The sequence below is a fragment of the Macrobrachium nipponense genome, chromosome 29 (assembly GCF_015104395.2).
Source record: "Macrobrachium nipponense isolate FS-2020 chromosome 29, ASM1510439v2, whole genome shotgun sequence".
NCBI classification, from domain to species: Eukaryota; Metazoa; Arthropoda; class Malacostraca; order Decapoda; family Palaemonidae; genus Macrobrachium; species Macrobrachium nipponense.
This window is the reverse complement of record NC_061092.1, coordinates 71,921,182-71,942,080: the sequence shown is the minus strand read 5'-3', so window position 1 is coordinate 71,942,080 and position 20,899 is coordinate 71,921,182. Positions and strand designations below refer to the sequence as shown.

General features: G+C 39.1%; 1 pseudogene; it reads right to left on the bottom strand.

The window, feature by feature from the left end:
* LOC135206284 (uncharacterized) overlaps nt 1-20,899 on the bottom strand; it is a 227,293-nt pseudogene that overhangs the window by 7,598 nt on the left and 198,796 nt on the right.

Below are 20,899 nucleotides of genomic sequence, written 5' to 3'. Positions count from 1 at the left end.
GTACCTGTGTTACTACTTTTGTGTAATTATGTTTTATTTTTGTTGGCCTCAAATCAAAAACAAAAAAGGTCCGTTTGCAGCAATAGACATTTTTGTGTGGCTATTTATGTGAGTGAAAATGCTCGTTACCTTGATCCCTGATTCAAAAGAAAAATGTAAATGGAAAAAGAATGCAGTATTAAATTTCGCCTCTTTTAAGGTTTCATTCTTTGAACGTGTCCCTGTTTCGATTTAGGAAATGAATGCCATGCATAGTTTCGAGAAGTATATGTGCAATATGCTCTTCATATTCTATGTTCGTCTATTCAGGGATAAATCATCCGAGAAATGGGATGGTAATGTCCTAATCTCGGCTATATCTGAGCAATGTATATCTGCGTCACTTTTGGTGATGAATTGTGCCTATACCATAAAACTTCCATAAAAACGAATCCTTTACAGTTGCTGGCCCATAATCCCTTATGATCATGAGTGTGTTCAAAGGGAAACTACAAATGATGCCATTTGTGATCATTAGATAAAAATAAATGACACGAGTACTCATTATGGTAATCCTGCTAATGGCGACCATTATTTGCTGTCAGTTTTCTGATGGCTCCCATTTATGAGAGGCTGCGATTTGAAAGTTTCCATTTTTTCACTTTCGCGTTTGACCTCTTTCTCTCTCGAATTGCTTTTCCGACGTGAATTTTTCAGTTATATATGAACCCGGTATCCCGACCTTGTTTTTGTGAAACATGAATGTGATCAAAGATGCAGAAATTTTAGTTTTTTGCCACTTTTTTTTTTTTTTTTTTTTTTTTGTCAGTTCAGGACTATAAAATGCCAGCTTTGTAAGTAGATCTACATTAATCAAAAAGTTGAGAAGATGAAACATTAATAAGAGATCGATTGTTATGACGTCATGTTTTTTTTTCCATTTTAAGTAGTTAGAGATTCCACAAATAAAGAAGGCTAAATGTTCTACAGGAGTTCATATGCATATTTCTTCTGAGAGTATTTCTGGACTGAAATTTCGAGTGGTAACCATGTTCATCAGTTGGAGGTCCTTTTGTTTTAAAGTATCAGCTGTGAATTTACAACGTCTTTATAAGCAGACTCGTGGCGAAGAATACTAGTTAAGAATTTGACCCAAAACTGCGCTGACAGAAATAATCGAAGTCTGGTATGTGGAATGACCACATATTCCCGATCTGTAACCATATATACCTTAAAAACTAACCATAGAATTTTCTTGAAAATAATCTCATTATGTTTCCCATCATCAAATTACACAAGAGTAGTGTATTTGAAGTGATTGACCCCACCTGACCTATCCTAAGGGCATAGCAAACAATCCGGGGCTGGTGTGCAATCCTAGCATACATCCCGGGAATTTCAAGACGGGCATGTGTATGCGCATGCGCTGTGAGATATGCTGCAAGGTTGTTTACAGGATGAAACAAAAAGCAACAAAGATCTATTCGAGCACTTATTACGTCTTGGGTAGAAGGAAACTCTTCAAATTGTGGCTATTTTCTCTGGTTTTTTCACCTCTTATCAAACCTTTATTTCCGAATGCTTTGGGAAACTCAACAAAATGAATCAAATCGATAGGAAACAATTCTTGGAAACGACCGACACTACAGTAGATTCACAATAGCCTTGCATTTGATGTCTAGGCCAGTCCCTTACGACGCTCCTGATTGGCTGTTGATAAGCCAATCACAGTGCTGGAAACTCTCAGTCTCTATCGAGATTTCACATAGGCTGCATGTATGTTCCACGTCTCCTGAGGGATATGTCTTTCAGGAGAGGTAAAACATACATCCTGCCTGTGTGAACTATCGAGATGTGAATCTACTATAGCTCATTATTTATAATATGCCATTTCTTTCAATAATATTGACCGCTTATCACTATGGAATTCTAATAAGTTCTGCAAGTAATCAGAGGGTGGCGGAAAGTGAAGAGACTATACGAAAGTGACATCAATTCTATTGCTCAGGTCTCCAAATTTTCATTCTTTTTCTTTTCTCTTATTTTAGACTCACCAGTTACCGTCAATAATTTTAGTTATCACAGTGCAATATTTCACTTTATTATTATTATTATTATTATTATTATTATTATTATTATTATTATTATTATTACAAGTATGCTGCCTCAGCTGCATTAATTTCATATAGATTCTTCTCTATTTTCCTAATTATTGTTTTCTCATTGTTGCTTAAACAGTTTAAACAACAATGAGAAAACAATAATTAGGAAAATGGAGAAGAAACTATACAAAATTAATGCAGCTGAGGCAGCAATTATTTTTAATGAAACATGTTTAAAAGAGGGTTTACTTCCAGCATATTATTATTTATTATTATTATTATTATTATTATTATTATTATTATTATTGTTTTGTTAAGGATGATGGCAGCATCAGTGGAATTGATTTTATATATGGTCTTTCAATTCTCTTATTATTTCTCTCATCAGGGCTGATATTTGCTAATAGTTGGCCGATGTTTCATATCTTGGTTAAAGAAATGTTTTCTAAAAATATTAATTTATTGATATGATAACAAAAGTGGTTAACAAATCCCTGTCCGGGAATGCCCCGGCGCCTACATTGGTATGACAAAGATGCGATTTTCCAAGAGGATATCCTGCCACGCTCAGGAAGGCGCCATCCATAACCATGCAAAAAACGTCCACAATACCAGGATAACTCGGAAGGACATTATTCCTAATATTGGTATTATCGATAAGGCGGCAGACCACCGTCTCTTAGAGGCCCTACACGTCGGGAAGGAGAGACCCAGCTCAACACCCATCAAAGAGACTTCACTCCTCCCGACGGGTCGCGTAGGGGCGCCGCCCGCCGCGGCACCATAAAGAGCCGATCGAACGGACCAATCAGGTGAACCCCCTGCCCATACTACGCTCCCCAGTCTCCAGCGTCCGCACGCGAGAGCAGGTGCGAGCTTCCACCCTCTGCAAGAACGCCTTGACTCAGGGACTTAATCCTCTGTTCAGGCAATGAAAACGCAGCGCCATCAGACAGAGCACCTGCGACACAATATATACCGCCGAACGACCCCATTCCAATCAGTTCACGCTCACCTTTCCTTGAAAATGAACCGATGATACGGTTACAAACGTTCCTTTACGCCCTTAGACTAAGATTTGTTAACCCCTTTTGTTATATCAATAAATTAGTATTTTTAGAAAACATTTCTTTAACCAAGATATGAACATCGGCTAGCTATTAGCAAATATCAGCCCTGATGAGAAGAGAATAATAAGAAAAATTGAAAAGACCATATATAAAATTAATTCCACTGAAGCTGCCATCATCTTTAACAAAACATGTTTAAGAGAGGGTCTCCTACCTTCATATATTATTATTGTTATTATTATTATTATTATTATTGATTATTATTATTATTATTATTATTATTATTATTTGATATTCATATAAATTCAACTAAAAAGACCGATAAATTCTAAGCAAGCTTCCAAAGAATACAATGCCAGTAATTGAATGCAGTGAAAAATTACTCAAACAGAACAGTAAAATACTGTTTTTTGTTTGTATGGTGTTTTTACGTTGCATGGAACCAGTGGTTATTCAACGGCTTTATGGGACTTCCGAACCAAGTCGAGAGTGAACTCCTATCACCAGAAATACACACCTCTCACACCCCAATGGAATGCCCGAGAATCGAACTCACGGCCAACGAGGTGTCATGCCAACACCATACCGACCGCGCCACTGAGGCACCCTAGCAGAATACGGCATAGGTAAAGTAAAAAAAAGAAAGAAATTAATCAACGGGTAGAAAAATAATCACTCGACGACCAAATGAGCTGCAATGAAGATTTTGGGAGTAATTTTCCAAGCAGGTGCACAAGGATAGGAAAAAAAAAAAAAAAAAAAAATAAAATCGGGTACTGGGAAGTGTGACATCTTGCCACCTCAACAGATTGCGGATGTTGATGCTGTGCCGATACCCAGGCGCCGTAGGCAGCTATCGATGGCCAGTTACAAAGATGGGTCCAGAGGTAATCTTCCGCCGATGAGTATGTCAATCATAATTCCCGATGTCAGGAAAAGGGAAACTACCACTTCGACATATTTTGCCCGAAATATGGGATCCTGGAGGCAGCAAATATGGCTGCTATAACATCATCAGTTCTGCAGAGAGAGGATAAAGGCCTTACGAATAATACCTGCAAGTTTTGTGGCCGCTCCAGGCAGGCTCTTGAAGGTAGGAGAAAGAAACGACCCTTTTACTATACAGAGTTCCTCGTTCGGCGAGTTCGAATCTCCGCTCTGCCAACGTGGAATCTGAGGAATTCATTTCTGGCGATTAGAAATTCACCTCTCGATATAATGTGGCTCGGATCCCTACTATAAGCTGTAGGTCTCGTTGCTAGATAACCAATTGGTTCCTAGCCACGTAAAAATACCTAATCCTTCGGGCCAGCCCTTTATAGGAGAGCTGGTAATTAGTTCCGTGGTCTGGTTAACCTAAGATATACTTAACTATGAAGGAGGTCGACTTTTTGAGATGAAGACGCCTTACGTGAGTCTGGTAAGGGGTAAAAGAAATAAAAAGGCCTGACGTGGACGTCTGGACTAGCGGTCACCAAACAAAGCGGGTATGAAGTAATGGGATCAGGGTGTGAGATTCTGCAAGCATATTTCATATATCAAAAACTAAATTGTAGTTACAAAAATACACAAAATTTACCCTTCGTACATTTATTTTGATACAAACAACCCCGGACTGTATACAATCGACAGCTGCTACTTGTCCAGAAACCTGGAAAATGGGACTGGCCCTCTCTCTCTCTCTCTCTCTCTCTCTCTCTCTCTCTCTCTCTCTCTCTAATTAATTTCTTGCTGGTGAAAGGCGGTGGTCGTGGCACCAATATTTTTTCCTCTGCCCACCATGAATTTGGGTGATATGTTTTCTCCCGCTTTTTCTTCCTCTTATGTCGAGGCATTCGTTAACCTCCAGGAAAACGATTCGTGGATGTTTTTGCGTCTTGGCTCATGTCTGCTTGCGCGCGCGCGCGTGACTTGAACAGATGTGTAGACTCATAATGATGGGCTGCTTATAGCCTTTGAAAACCGAAAATTGCTCAGGCGAGATTTTTCTTCGAAGCCTTCCAGCATCTGATGTTAGAGTTAATAAGAAAAATGAAATGAAATTAACATTTTGGAAGGGTTTCCCAGTAGGTGTTTTGAGTAGTGTGAAAGTTTTGAAGTGAGCCATCGGAAATTATCATGGTGACATAATTACGTTAGTTTTTTTTTTTTTTTTTTTGAAGTAACGTGATTGTGAGTTGAATGGTCACCGATTTAACATGGCCGCTGTAGGATAAATGATCACTGATTTAACATGGCCGCAGTGAGTAGAATGATCGCCGATTTAACATGGCCGCTGAGGGATAAATGATCACTGATTTACCATGTGCGCTGTGGGATAAAAGATCACTGATTTACCATGGCCGCTGTGGGATAAATGATCACCGATTTAAGATGGCCGCTGTGGGATAAATGAACACCGATTTAACATGGCTTTTGTGGGATAAATGATCACCGATTTCACATGGCTTTTGTGGTATAAATGATCACCGATTTAACATGGCCGCTGTTGGATAAATGATCACCAATTTAACATGGTCGCTGTGGGATAAATGATCACTGATTTACCATGGCTGCTGTGGGATAAAAGATCACCGATTTACCATGGCCACTGTGGAATGTATGATTGACTTAACATGGCCGTTGTGGGATAAATGATCACTGATTTAACATGGCTGCTGCGGGATCACTGATTACCGATTTAACATGGCCGATGTGGGATAAATGAACTTCGATTTAACATGGCCGCTGTTGGATAAATGATCACCGATTTAACATGGACGCTGTTAGATAAATGATCACCGATTTAACATGGCAGCTGTGGGATAAAGTATCCCCGATTTAACATAACTGCTGTTGGATAAATGATCACCGATTTAACGTGGCCGTTGTGGGATAAATGATCACCGATTTACCATGGTTGCTGTAAGTTGAATGATCCCTGATTTAACATGGACGATGTGGAATAAGTGATCACCGATTTAACATGGCTGCTGTGGGATATATGATCACTGATTTACCTTGGTTGCTGTGAGTTGAATGATCCCTGATTTAACATGGCCGATGTAGAATAAGTGATCACCGATTTAACATGGCCGCTGTGGGATAAATGATCACCGATTTACCATGGCCACTGTGGGATAAATGATCACCGATTTAACATGGCTGTTGTGGGATAAATGATCACCGATTTACCATGACTGCTGTGGGATAAATGATCACTGATTTACCATGGCCGCTGTAGGATAAATGATCACTGATTTAACATGGCCGCTGTGAAATAAATGATCACTGATTTGACATGGTTACTGTTGGATAAATGATCACGGATTTAATATGGCCGCTGTGGGATAAATGATCACCGATTTAACGTGGCCGCTCTGGGATAAATGATCACCGATTTAAGATGGCCGCTGTGGGATAAATGATCTCCGAATTAACATGACTGCTAGTTAAATTCTCACAATTGAATGGAATATGAAATTTAGTCTTGAAGCCAAGCGCCGGAATCTGAGGGATTACTTGGCGCTGTAATGAATTTAGTTTGAGTTGAATTGGTTTCTCAGTGAATCTATGAACTGACTCAATAGAAAAAATAAAAAAATGATTTTAAAAGTATGGTAAAAACTCATATTTGGCAGAACAGTATATTCCCCTTAAAAAAAAGATAAATTTGCATTTACGATAAGTATATAACCTTGGCAGTGTAAAAAAAAAAAAAAGGTAAAAAATAAAGGGCAGACGTAAACATGCTTCCATACACAACTGCAAAAGTGTCGCAGGATGTGACTTGAATGATAACGGAGCTTAAAATGAATGCGCACTGAAAAGTCGCTACATCACGGATGTGCTTCAGATCAGACTGATCACCCGGTTACTAAAAGGGTTACCATGAAAATTGAAATTCAGATGGATTACAAATGGATGGCTGCTGATAGTAGATATATTATCGAATCCAGGTTAAAAAAAACCCGTCTTAGAAAAAAGTCAGAGGAAAAAAAGACACATTCATCTTTCCTCGATAGTTAAAAGTTAAGTCCATCTTAGTTCAGCCAGACCACTGAGGTGATTAACAGCTCTCCTATAGCTGGCCCGAAATATATTCGTCTGATCCCGCTGTGGTCTCCTAGATAGTGACCCTTAAGGATTTTAACCCGATTTGTATACACCTTTGTGGCGTGTTTAGTACAAGCCCGTTGGGGATTACAATAAAAACATAAACAAAACTGTAAATATCATAAGGATAATGACCCCAAATAGATTAACTTTTTTTCCTGTGACTTCATTACCGGCCACCAAATTATCAACAGGCTTCTGGTGATGAGTTCAAGCATCACATGAATCACCCTAAATATGATTTTATGTATGAGTTAACATGAATATGCAATGAATTATCGTCGTATTGTATTGAATGCAAGTTTACATATTTCTGAATATCCGTGTATGTAACGTTGTCGTCTAATTGCTGTGAATCTGAGAAGAATTAGAAATGAATTAATTTAAGTGAGATGACTGTCACCATACTAGACATGACTATTGCATATTAGGGTAAGTTAAGAACTGAATTATTATCGGCATTACCAATACTGCGAGTCAGAGGTGCTTTATTATCATATGAGGGACCTGAATTACCACTTATTTTATTTTCTGGCATTTTAACGATTTTTTAAAATAAAAGTATTATGTGTCATAGTTTTCAGAGTTCATGAAAATTGCTAGTTTGTTAGACAATTGAATAATATCTCTTACCTATTACCTAGGGAATGTTAACGAAAACAGATCAAATTTTCAACTGAAATTATGATTCATGATTTTTTCTGTTCCTGAATTCCTAGAGGTCCAACTTTGCTGTCTGTTTTAGCACAAGATAGATGAGGTTGTTAACCCAACGCTGGCCAACAACTTTTTAAATAGATTTGATGTCAAAGGTAAACAAAAAAATTTTGAAGTTTAGTCTCTTCATACAAGTACATTCTTACCCTTCTTTTATCTTTGGGATTTATTTACAGTAATATATTTAGGAAAGAGGGTATAGGGACAAAATGACATTCCCTGATAGCAGATTAAATTTCATAATCCCAAGGGCTTTAACTTCATCAGTTGTTAGTATTTATTGTGTTCATATTCATACCTTACGTTCTTTTCCCATTCATAAAACAGTTTCAAGAATGTTTTGGAAATGAAGAAACCAACTCCCAAAAACAGGTGATAAACACTGAAGGGAACGGAACCTCCAAACAAAATTATATTCTTTTAAACGAAGCGTTGGAAGCTCGAATTGTCTTAATTCCGAAGAGTTTCAGAGTGAGCTAGTAGAAATGAACCAAAAGGCCTTCAGTCGAATAGTAATAAAGTTTGAAGTTTCAAAGATTTTGTCATTTGACACAAGAAAAGACTTTGCAAGGGAATAAATGTCACTTACTCAAGTGAGGAGGAATTTCCGGGCACGTCGGTAATTTTCGTAACTGCTCTTCTGTTGGGACCTTCTTTGTCGGCGTCTGAGGCTCCGACGTTGCTGCGTTGGTCGTCTGTTCCTCGGAGACGTCATAGTCTTCGTCCTCGCGAAGGTACAGAGGTTCGAAATCCTTTTCTGCTTCACTGAACTCGGTTGGCAAAGGTTCGGAACCTTTTTCTATCTCATCGCTGAGTCTCGACGCGGTTTCGACGTCATCGGGCCTCGCAGGTTCTTTGGGCGACGATGGACTCTCTTTTGAGTCACTGGATCTTCTTCCGTGCAACTGATCATCGTTCTGCATCTTTCCTTTGTTTCTATGATTACGGTCGACAGACCCAACTTGGAGACTGTGTCGTTCATTTCCCCTGGGGGGATTTTGCGTCGCCTGATTTCCGAGTCTTGCCCTTGGCGCTGCTGCTGCTTTCATAGCGCCTGACTTGTCACCGGAGGCGGGCAGCTTCGGACTATCACATTCACTTCCCGATGAACTCTCACATTCCAGCCTATTGAAAAACTTCCGTCTTAATTTCCCACTACTTATTTCATCAGCCCGCTCTTTTTCTGTAGATCTGCTCGGTTTTTGCGTTTTCACTTTATCAGTGTTTTTGCTTATGTTGTTGTTGTTGTTATTATTATTATTATTATTATTATTATTATTATTATTATTATTATTATTATTATTATTATTATTATTATTTCTTTCAATTTTTCTTCTGTCAACAGAATTAGTGTCGGCATCTTTCTTCACACTTTCACCGTCACTTTCCTTCGCATTGTCTCGATTCCCGGAGACTGTTGTCGTAGATTCCATCGAAGTGTTTCCTTGACGACGAGGGAGCGAGCGAGGCGCCTCATGACTCGAGGACGGTGCTTCGGGAGCCGACGAAACTCGGTCTGCAGAGGTGACGACGGGTGTGAGGGCCTCGCCCTCCCTCCCCCGAAGGAGGTGGATGGGGGCCTTCGTGAGGGAGAGAAGTTGAGGACAAATTGCTTAGTGGGTTTTTCGTCAGGCTGAGGGGGGGATGGGGCGTCTGTCGATGTGTTGAATGAGGTATGGGCGGCGAGTGAGTAGAAAGAACCGCCTGGGGCTGATGCGAAGTCAGATTTGTGAAAGGGAGACTGGGAAGTTGATTGACGAGTAACGAACTCCTCACGATGATCGCTGCTATTTGGCTGGCTCTCCGGCGGTTGGCCGCCATCGCTGTGTTCACCTGCAAAGGCCAAAGAACAGCTGCCGGTTATCGAGCTCCTTAATTTAACAGTTGAAAAAGGAAAGCAATCAGATTGACCTTTGTATATAATGCATATCAAAAGAAAATTTCAATATACATATACATATATATTCTAAAAAGTGGATGGATACAGCATACGGTGCTTGAGTCTGACTGCATTTATAACCAACTATGTATTTGAACATCTGTAAAATGCATGTGAAAATCGAAAAAAATTTTCAAAGCAGACCCTAAATTTCAACGTTATTGGGATGAATTGCGAAAACTAATAATATCCCCAGTCAAATTTCCCATTCTTAAATATGATTAAGACCACGTGGTGCCAAAGAGACACTTTAAACTACTTGTGGGTCATTCATATTCTGATTTCTTCTCAAGAGGGTTCTCTGAGTCCCATTCTTTCAACTGTACTATGAGTTCTACGTCTGACTATTTCTTACCTCTACGGAAGGAGCATTGCGGATGAGAAGGGGCTCTATTTTGAACTGGTTGAATTGGCTCCGCCAAGGCTTTTGAGCAGGGCGGGATGCCCGCCCTCCCTGGCTGACACCCGCCCAACCTCCTCCCCCGCCCCCTGGCCTGCCCGTCTCCAGCTGAGCCATCATAGTGTGTTGCACAACAGCCATCTGCGTCCAATGGAATGAGACAAAGCGTTTCAGTAAATGTACATTTTCTCTGCTACTTTCCCTCTGTCAATGCATCCAAGTTAAAACAAACAGAAATACACATACACGCATACATAGACACACACACACACACACACATATATATATATATATATATAAATATATTATATATATGTGTATGTATGTATGTGTTATAAATGACATATTATATATATGTATATGGTGTATAATATATTCTATATTATATATAATCTAAATTATATATATATATATATATATATATATTAATATATCTACTATGATAAGTATATCATATATTATATAATATATATATATATATATATGTACATACACGCGCACGGCGGCTCATGTCACGACATTTATTCAGCGTAAATCAGCGTTTAGTAAAAAGACACATTTGCTATATCCTATTTTAACTTGTGAACTTGAGGTCGTAGGTTCACTGCAGATGATTACTAAATAGATTTTGAGATACAAAATATGCGAGGCAATTTATGAAAAAATAAAAGGAAATTCGTCTAACAGTCTTATCGAATAACGTTCTATGACCTGACCTGTGATAGGGTGAACAGGACGAACAGGGAAATGACCACAAGAAGTCCTAACAGCAGCAGTGACCTCACGGGACGATATCTCACTGTCTGGGTCACCTGTCAATACAAGAAAATATATTAGGGATCTGCGGAGATTTTTGTGTAGTGTTCGACGATGGTATGGATTCGTATGTATGTGTATGTGTGTGTGTTTGTTTGTTTGTTTGTATGCTGTTTTTACATTGCATGGAACCAGTGGTTATTCTGCAACGGGACCAATGGCTTTAAATAACGTGGACTTGCCGGGGGGGGAACCACGTCGAGAGTGAACTTCGGATCACCAGAAATACATCTCTCACCGAACCTCAGTGGGATGCCCGAGGATCGAACTCGCGGCCACATAGGTGGCACGCCAACACCATACCAACCACGCCACTGAAGCGCTGTGTGTGTGTGTTTGGTTCCATCGATATCTGAAAATGCTTAGAATGGATTTTCGTGAAATTCCTGCATGGTGAAATAATAATAATAATAATAATAATAATAATAATAATAATAATAATAATAATACTGTTCATAAAATGGCAGATTGATTATTTTCCAATCAGCGATTTACTTCGGAATAATTGTCCAATATTCATATTGGGGATAATATTGAAATTGTCCAATATGAATATTGAGCCAGAAAAGCGAGTAATAAGAAAAAATAGAAAAGATAATATATAAGGTTAATTCGCTGAATTCTGCCATTTTATTCAACAGAATTGTTTAAAAGAGGGTCTTCTTCCAAAATAATAATAATAATAATAATAATAATAATAATAATAATAATGATAATAATAATAATAATAATAACAATAATAATAATAATACTGAAGCTTTGCTACCTATGACTTAGGTACACAGAAAAATCCATTGCAAAATGTGACAGTAGGAGACTTTGAATCCTTCAGGCGTTCATCCTTGTTTCTCCTGAGGACTTAACGGGTGTTTTCTATCTTCTACTTTCAAAAACGCGTGTCCTTGTTCGAACATGAATGCTTAAGATGAATCGTAGTGCATCCAAACTTCACGGAAGCGCCTCAATGGCGTGATCAGTATGGTCTTGGCCTGTCACCTCGGTAGCCGCGAGTTCGATTCTCGGGCATTCCACTGAGGGGTTAGAGATGTGTGTTTCTGGTGATAGAAGTTCACTCTCGACGTGGTTCGGAAGTCACGTAAAGCTGTTGGTCCCGTTGCTGAATAACCACCGGTTCCAAGCAACGTAAAAACACCATTCGAACAAACAATCAAACCAAACTTCACGGTGCGCTGTAATAATTGCATATGTAAAATCACTCACATTTTTATAAAATGTGTATACATATCAAAACTGCAAAATCCTAGGGCACAGTTAGTAGCTGTCTTTTAAGTCATTATTTTCCAATGAATGTGCTCAGCCTTCATTGTTTATTTCGATGCCACAATGACCTTTTGTTCAGTATACAAGGACGGGCGGTACGTTATTCATCTGCAGTTGTTATCTGCAACCGAATATTTACGTCATCAGAGGATTTTTTTGTAGACTTTTCTTATTCAGTGACTAAAATTGGCATTATCTGCCAATCGCTCTTTCGCTATGAATCATGAAATTGCTTTAGGGGTTGATTGAATCCGTGCATGCTACTTGCTGAGAAGCTACACGCAGACTGAAATGATATTCTAAGCCTGATAACAATTCCTGTGGTTCTGAAACAGATATGAATGACCTTTTGAGTGACACATAAGATAAAACGCAAAAAGGCCTAGAAAGCTGCCATTCTATTCCCTTTAACCTTCGTCCTCTCGATGTTTTATTTACATGAGAACTAAACCTATAGAGAAGAATAACATGCTTGAAGCATTGGGCCAAATTATTGAGATTAACTGACTGACATTGACTTATCCATACGAAATATTGTGTCTATTATTTTGGAATTAAAGGTTGGAATGATAACTATTTAATGGCCAAGAATGGGCATGTGTAAATATTGTCTATACCCGAACAAAATTATCTGAACTTCATAAATGTTAATATGGATTCTACGTTTCATATCCCCTACGTTCTTGCCCATCCTTATTGAGAAGTTGTTGCTGATTTATCTTCCGTGTCGATAGCCTTTAATTAAAGGCTGTATTGGTCAGTGAAGCTTTGTTTGTGCGTCTCAGTTCACAAGATAGAGCCAGGAGTTACAAGTGGATTTGGATACCTCAAAATCACCCTTTCCTGAGTCAAGCATCAAAACTTGGCTCAGGAAAGGGTGATTTTGAGGTAGTCCTCATCAGGATCTTGATGTTGTCTTTGACTTCGGCGGGTATCATATTATGAGCCGATTGTGAAGAAATGCGAGATTTTATCCTATCAATTACTTTCTGAAATATGAACGACACGAACTTGAAAGAAGTGTTTCATATGTAGCATCTCCCTGTGGCAGGCCGTCTTTTGTTTATTTACAAAATGGAGAAAATCTACTTTCATTAAAGTTCTTCATTTCTTTAAACAAGAAGACCGAAGACTGATCTGTAAACAAAGAAAAAGGACAGATCTTAGAATAAAAACTTATTGTTACATCTATATTCGGCCTTCAAGCTGAAAATCTCATCGTTCACGACTGAGTTTTATCAGTTCATCTTGGCTGGACACTTGAATACCGCTGGCAATAATTACTCTAGATTACGTTTTTGGGAAACAGTAAGCAATCGTTTGATTGCATTGTTTTACCCTCCTTTTGTCTTGACTAAAATGACCATAGTCACTGTTTTCCGTATAGTATTGTGTTCCATTCTTTGTATTTTGTAGTTTCTATTTAGGAAAGAATTTCTTTAAAAAGCACCTGAAGTAGTCGGGTCTTGCTAGGTGGTGATGACGTCATTGGACCGATTGTCCTCCCACAAACTAAACGTATTAATTCTGCTTAACATTGAAGGTATGATGAGCGCCAGAGAGACTTTCGTAATACATAATATATTCATTGTGTAATCTTTTCAATGCCATTCTGTCCGAAACGGAAACTGCAATATATATTTACATAATGTTCTCCTATCACTTAACTGGCGTTAAAACATGAAAGGTTAGTAACCTCAAGATCCAAAGTATTTGATTAATATGCTTCGATTTCGCCGTATAAATCGGTGGCCTGAACGAAATGCAGAACCAAATCTACATTCAAAGTCTAAGGTCTGGATTTCCGTTTACAGCTCATGCTATAGTAAGTATTTTTTTTCCGTCGTCTGAATACGAAAGAACTGTTGATATTTCTCCACTGTGAGTAGTACATTACTTGCCAGTTCCTCGTTGGACGAGTGGATTTCGCGATCGGCTACCAATCCGGTGGTCCGAAGTTCGATTCTCGGCTCGGCCAACGAGGAATCAGAGGAATTTATTTCTGGTGATAGAAATTCATTTCTCAGTATAATGTGGTTCGGATCCCACAATAAGCTGTAGGTCCCGTTGCTAGGTAACCAATTGGTTCCTAACCACGTAAAGATATCTAATCCTTCGGGCCAGCCGTAAGAGAGCTGTTCATCAGCTCAGTGGTCTGGTTAAACTAAGATATACTTAACATTACTTGCCGCTTCTGTCTGACACTGAAAGCAGATGGTCACCTTCCTCATTGGTCGGACTAACACCTTTTTATAAAATACTTCCGAGACGAAGAAATATACAAATTCGGTGATGACATTTCTGTACCTAAAAGGGGGCGTATGGGTTACAAAGAGAGCTTCCCCTTTGTGAAACTAATTCCTTAGAGCTCTCGTCAGTGCAGCCGCACTCTGCTTCTTCTTCCCCTTCCATCTTCAGCTTGAGTTTTGAGGGTCACCTTTCAATGTCTGAAGTTCGATACCATTTACATTTATCTTTTGGAAGGTGCGTCATCATTCTTGTTGTAGTTTGAACTGATATGTATGTTTGTAGGTAAAATTCATAGAGAGAGAGAGAGAGAGGTTTTCCTGTTGTGAGTCTAAAATGGTTTCAGATAATTTCTATTTAATTTTTTTTTTTTAATTAGAGCTGTCCAGCATTTTTCTTCAAAATTTCGTTTTCGACGTCGTTAATGGGTCAAAACAGCGATTTTTCTCCACAATCTCATCCCATTAGTAGGTACTACCGCTACTACACTTGACGTGGTGCACTGTAGGTTTAAAGTGTTCCTTCGCCCTACGGTTTAAATTACTTGTGAAACCTTCACTTTACATCAATTGGGGTCTCCTGTATTCCATCTTGCTGTCCTGCCTCTCGAACTATTATTACTCCTTAGTGCAACATTGGGGGTTTCTCCCACTTTCATTCCCCCGCCTAAGCCCCCCCCCCCCCCCCATCCCCCCCCCCCTCCCCCGCCATCCCCCTTTTTTTTTCCAACCATTCCAACGAGAATTCTTAAAAGTCTTAATCGTTGTATAACCAAAGTGACTTCAGTGGTTGGCATTATACCCTAAATTTCAGGATTTATTAATTTGTTCTCTATAAACTGGGGTTGTGGAAGCTCATCATAGTATTCTTGAGAAAGTGTTATTATTATTATTATTTTTTTTTTTTTTTTTTTTTTTTTTTTTTTTTTTTTTTTTTTTTTTTTTTTTCTTTTTTTTTTTTTTTGCTCTATCACAGTCCTCCAATTCGACTGGGTGGTATTTATAGTGTGGGGTTCCGGGTTGCATCCTGCCTCCTTAGGAGTCCATCACTTTTCTTAGTATGTGTGCCGTTTCTAGGATCACACTCTTCTGCATGAGGGCCCGGAGCTACTTCAGCCTCTAGTTTTTTCTAGATTCCTTTTCAGGGATCTTGGGATTCGTGCCTAGTGCTCCTATGATTATGGGTACGATTTCCACTGGCATATCTCATATCCTTCTTATTTCTATTTTCAGATCTTGATACTTATCCATTTTTTCCCTCTCTTTCTCTTCAACTCTGGTGTCCCATGGTATTGCGACATCAATGAGTGATACTTTCTTCTTGACTTTGTCAATCAACGTCACGTCTGGTCTGTTTGCACGTATCACCCTATCTGCCCTGATACCATAGTCCCAGAGGATCTTTGCCTGATCGTTTTCTATCACTCCCTCAGGTTGGTGCTCGTACCACTTATTACTGCAAGGTAGCTGATGTTTCTTGCACAGGCTCCAGTGGAGGGCTTTTGCCACTGAATCATGCCTCTTTTTGTACTGGTTCTGTGCAAGTGCCGGGCATTTCGCTTGCTAGTGTGGTTTATGGTTTCATTTTTTGTATTGCACTTCCTACATATGGGAGAGATGTTATTTCCATCTATCGTTCTTTGAACATATCTGGTTCTTAGGGCCTGATCTTGTGCCGCTGTTATCATTCCTTCAGTTTCCTTCTTTAGCTCTCCCCTCTGTAGCCATTGCCATGTGTCATCGCTGGCTAGTTCTTTAGTCTGTCTCATGTATTGTCCGTGCATTGGTTTGTTGTGCCAGTCCTCTTTTCTGTCTGTCATTCGTCTACTTTTATTAGTCCTTCTTCCCATGCACTCTTTAGCCACTCGTCTTCACTGGTTTTCAGATATTGCCCCAGTGCTCTGTTTTCGTGTTGACGCAGTCCTCTATAACTTAGTAGTCCTCTCCCTCCTTCCTTTCGTGTTATGTATAGTCTGTCCGTATTTGCTCTTGGGTGTAGTGCTTTGTGTATTGTCATATGTTTCCTGGTTTTCTGATCTATGCTGCGGAGTTCTGCCTTCGTCCATTCCACTATTCCTGCGCTGTATCTGATTACTAGCACTGTCCATGTGTTTATGGCTTTTATCATATTTCCGGCGTTGAGTTTTGACTTAAGTATCGCCTTGAGTCTCTGCATATATTCTTTCCTGATCGTGGCCTTCATCTCTTTGGTTTTGTTTTAATCCCCTCCTTCCATTATTCCCAGGTATTTGTATCCAGTCTCATCTATGTGTTTGATGTTGCTCCCATCTGGTAGCTTTATCCCTTCAGTTCTCGTTACTTTGCCTTTTTGTATGTTGACTAAGGCGCATTTTTCTATTCCAAACTCCATCCTGATGTCCCCAGATACAATCCTTACAGTCTGGATTAGGGTATCTATTTCCTTGATGCTCTTACCATACAGCTTGATGTCGTCCATGAACATCATAATATTATTATTATTATTATTATTATTATTATTGTTATTATTATTATTATTCAGAAGAAGAAACCTATTCATAAGGAACAAGTCCACCAAAGGGGCCACTGAATTGAAATTCAGGCTTCCAAAGATTGTGGTGTTCATTAGGAAGCAAGAGAAGGTAAAGGGAAACACAGAAAGAAGAGACCTCACTTATCATAAAAGGAAAATATTTTAAATTAACAAATAGATGAAAATGTATTCAAATGCATTGCACCTTCCCTGGAACTTCTAGAGTTTCAGTTGCACGACTTCCTGTGGGAGGCTGTTCCACAGTCTAAAGGTGCCAGGAATAAAGAACCTCTGGAAATGAGGAGTTCGACAGAGGCACATTTACTGCATACTGGTGCTTCTGCTATTCAGCACATCTGGTTTATCTCGGCAGATTTAAGAATATCTTCAACCTGACATGGTAGTGGCTTTAGCCAGTCATTTGACGCTGTTTTTGAGAGCTGCCTATCGCCTTGCAGATCTCGGTGCAGGAAATCCCAATTCCACTGTATCTCCTTTAGAATAAGCCACTGCTGCTTCTCAACGTGGTTGGAAATTATGCCGGTAGCCTCCACGATGTCATCTATTACTGGTGGACTTATAGAAAACGGTCGGAGGCAGCTTTAGGCAGCTTTCAGTACGGTTGCTGGTCGCCTTCAAGGTAAAAACATAATCTGGTAGCCACCACAACGATACTCAGTTTTGGTAGCCTTCCTGTGAAAATCTATCTGAATGAAGAGATATTTAGGATAAAAAAAAAACCCATCGGTGGTGACCTTACAGGACGAAGGCTATGCTGGCCGTCTTCAAGATGAAAAGCCACTGATGTTGCTTCTACATTGAATCTTCACTGCTGTTGGCTTTCAGGACAATCGTTGGTGGCTGTAGAATTGATTTTAAAGATGATATATCAACTACATTTATTTACTTGTTCATCCGTTTACTTCTTTATTTATCCATATATCTCTGATTTCATTTATTTATTCACTTCTCATATGTGAATTTCCATCATCATAGTTTCTTTGTGAGTTGGAACGACATTTCAGCCGATCTACTCAATGACAATCCGTTGCTAGATTTGGAGGAGGGAAGGGAATTCTCACTTTCGTGTACTACTCTACTTTTTTATGTTATTCAAACCTAATCCTGTTTTTCAGCAAGTTGTCTCTTGAGGTTTTCCTTCAGGTGAAACAATTGCAGTTTTCGTTGCTGTTTTCTGTGGGTCGCATTTTCTTTGTTACCTTTCTCCTGGATATAAAGCTTTCTGCAGGAAACAAAAGAGGCACTGTAGATTTCAGAATGCCTGTAGTAACTTCCAAACCCAAAAGGAAAGAGATTCTTTAGGAGAGAATGATATTTATACTCGAAGAAACACAGAAAACGCGCCTTTCCTCCCGTCCCTCTGATTGCTGTTAATGATGAAATACTTCCATTGATTTGCTGCCTCTCGTGAAAAAGGCAATTTCTCACCAAACACCGGATCTTCACAATTTTCAATTCCATGTCTATAAGTGAGGGATTCCATCGCCAAAATTAAAGATGTTAAACTATGTGGTTAACTTGATCTTAAAAATAGCCTTTTTATCTTGCAAAACTTGAATCAGGGGGAGGAAAGGTCATCATCCTCTTGATTGTTGATGGTGGTGGTGGTTACAATAAAGAGATGTTGCTGGTAGTCTTCAGGATAATACTTCTTTCCAGGTTTCAGTAGGAAATTGGCGACTTTCTTGATAAAAATCCGATGCTTGTGGGTCTCTGAATGAAGAGTCGGTGCTGGTGGTGTTTATTTTGATAAACCGCTTTTGCAAACTTTCACTAAGAAGAGTCATTACTGGTGGCTTTAAAAATGAATTGTTATTATTGACAGTCTTGGTACTCTGAAAGGTGTGCAGAACAGTTCTCGTACCACTTCATAGGAAATACATATTATAACGATTGGACGTTATTTGTTCCCCTTACCTGCCAGTGTTTATCGTCATGGTGACGAAGTTACTTTTTTCGTGGTGTGAGTGACACCTGCAGACAGGTTTTGGATGGCGATCTGAGAGGTTCTGGGAAACCTCGGCTGAGAAGGCTGAAACAGCAGCATGGTAGTATTGGAGCAGCTCCAAGTCATTTTTGACTTCAACGGGAGGATTGATTTTGACGGGAGGATGAGGACCTCTACGTCTTTGCGTGCGTAATGGCGGCTTCTGTTTGCAGTATGGACAGATCTGCAGTACCTGGTCACTTCCTCGGGATATGAGGACCTCGCCTTCTGTGAATGTGATGGATTCTTCAGTAGCATCCTGACTTCTCTGTGTTTTTATTAGCTACTTTGGTGTTATGTATCTGTAACTTATTGTGCAGATCATAGATTATGCTGCTTATTTACGTTATCATTATTGTTACTGTTTGTGCTGTCTGTATGTTTGTACTGCCTGTGTGTTAAACTAATTTTGGTGTTAAATGATATTACATAGCTTTGGTGTCGAGCAAGTGTATGGCTCTGATTTAGTGCAAAGTTCACTTCTTTTTTCTGGTATATTAATGGTTTTCATTATCTATTTATTATTTAGATAATTTTTCACTGTATTTTCGCCACCCAAAACCTGGTCTTAATTGTAAAGTTGTAAATTTAATCTGTAAATAAATTAATATTAAGGTTATTTTTGTGTTTTGTTCAGTACTCATCCTTGATCTATCTTGCCTTTCGTCAGTCATTCCAGCCCAATTTCTTGTTTTCATTTTGAACCTGCTGGTCTCTAATAATGAGGCCATTACAATATTCACTAGATGTCGAATCAATTAGGGCAAAGCTCTTCAAAAGTGATACACGGAAGATTACTCAAATTAATGAATAACGATCATAAAAGGGCTGCAGTCCACGACGATAGAGACAAATTTTTCACATCTCTCCAGAAATTCCTCGAGAGATTGGAAGAAATTTTCTTAATAAATTGACATAAGTCTGCTCATGTATAAAAAATTACCGACTCCTTCAAATCCCTAACCTTAAATTCTAAATTACAAAACTCGTCACCCCAAGATCAGTTGTTTGTAATCATCTTCCGTGATATGACCTGAAATTCGTGCCGGGTCTCACTTCGCCCTGAATCCCACTACGAAGTCCTCGTTTATGGATATGACTGAGCCAAATATTAACTAAACTCAAGAAATGGGATAATTCTATTTGTGTAATTGTGGATGAGATTGTATGTATCAATTGTTCTTTTCACAATAATGATAATATCAGGGTTCTTTAGTTTAGTCAAGTCGTTACAAATATTTCTAATGAAAAAAGTCTGGAATCACGAAAGCGAGAGAAAAGTTTTATATTTTGGGAAAAATCAGTCTTCGAAAATCATTCTTATTCTACTCCAATTTTCAGCCTTATTTTAATCTTATTTTAATCTTACGTTCAAGACATAATTTAATATAATAGTCTCTGTCTTTCTGTTGGAAGACGTCATTTCACAACGCACGTAATAACTTGGAATCGAAGCGCAAATCACTGCCTCGCTTTCATCCTCTGTAGGATACCTGCTACTTCTAGCTTCTTTGTCGGATGTTCTTCTTTGATCTTTTCGTGTTCTCTCTCACTTCTCGAAATTCTGGAAAGAGCGATGGAGGGTAATCTTTTCCTACATGACTGCTGGCAGTTCGTGCCTGAGAAAGGATCAGGCGGATATTGATGTGTCTCGTCGTTTGTAAAACTCCTTCTTGAGCTACTGGGAACACCTTTTGACTCGGCTGTTTTCCTTCGCTCTCCGTCATTCTGAAT